Raw genomic sequence first — 1224 nt, 5'->3', positions numbered from 1 at the left:
ATTTCCCATCATGGCATTTGAATAACACTAGTCAACACAACCTTGACATCCTAGACTTTTCAGACTAGCAACTGGAATTGCCAGTCTACACTATCTGAGAGAATAGATGCTAGTAAAGGGTACTGTGCACCACACCTCAGTGTCCTTCCACAATTTTCTTTCCAATAAAAATTAGAAGGATTTTTAATTTCCAAGTCTTTTGAGAAAGCAAGATTAATGCAACAAAAATTGGAACATCTAGTTAATAAATTTAACAACAAGTAATTTTGTTATGTGAATTTCCCGTTTATTATAGGCTAGCTAACAATGTTTCAAATGGTAGAATTTCTACTGGTCTTCCAACTTCTTCAGTTGTCTGATGGCTGACTTGACTGTGACCGCAGAAGTGGTTTTGTATGTCCAGGGACCACTGCCTATCGTTTTCATGCACAAACTGCAATGCCAGATCCCCACAGCTTGTCTTTTCCTTTTGGTTTTGCCACAGAAAGGGCAAGTGTGCTTAGCCTGCTGGCTTACTTCAGTCTTCTTCACCATTTCCTGAGGGAGGCACCATAACGGATCCCATAATTACTGACCTCCTTGGTATGTTTAGCCATGTCGCCACAAACTAGGTCTGAGCCCAGACAGTCCTTTTACAATTTTTGAGAAGTTGTGGCACATGAGTAACTGTGAGGGAGAGGGCTGAGGTCGTTTATTTCCTGTGTGGAGAAGAGGAAACGCTGATAGTCACTTTTCTGGAATGCTCTGGCCATTGAGACTTCAACACTTGGAGGATGACTAACTCATTTATTGTTCAGCTATTAATTGTGCCTTCAGACCTGCAAGCAGGAAGTGGAACACTTAATCTGGAGAAAAGTGGGGGGAGGGAGGCAGAAATTTACCCCCAGGAAGGGATGGGGGTCACCTACACACTGCTCTAGGCACTAGAAAAAAATGTTGTGAGATTCTGGCAGTTGTTCTTGTGACACCCAAGCTTGATGGTTTGTTGCTTGCTCTCTGTTGAGCAGTGAAGCCCTTAAGCCAAAAAGGCTCAAGACCTCTTTTTCAGAGATCATAAAGAGCGGGGGAGTTGAGACTGCGTCCCATTTTGGATCCAGTCCTGTAAAAAGACCTCAGAAGTGAAAGCAGATGGCAGCTCTGGGAGGGACATAAAGACAGTAGAGATCTTTGCAGAAAGAATACAAGGATGCAAACATCCTTCAGTGGCAGTCTTGGACTTCACCC

General features: G+C 43.3%; 1 pseudogene; it reads right to left on the bottom strand.

Annotated features, from left to right (window-relative positions):
* Positions 1 to 327: 327 nt before the first annotated feature.
* Positions 328 to 596, bottom strand: LOC131511998 (large ribosomal subunit protein eL43-like; annotated as a pseudogene).
* Between the last annotated feature and the right edge of the window lie 628 nt (positions 597 to 1224).

The sequence above is a fragment of the Neofelis nebulosa genome, chromosome 5 (genome assembly GCF_028018385.1).
Source record: "Neofelis nebulosa isolate mNeoNeb1 chromosome 5, mNeoNeb1.pri, whole genome shotgun sequence".
Taxonomy (NCBI): domain Eukaryota; kingdom Metazoa; phylum Chordata; class Mammalia; order Carnivora; family Felidae; genus Neofelis; species Neofelis nebulosa.
The sequence above is the reverse complement of the archived record's forward strand: the minus strand, read 5'-3'. Positions and strand labels throughout refer to the sequence as shown.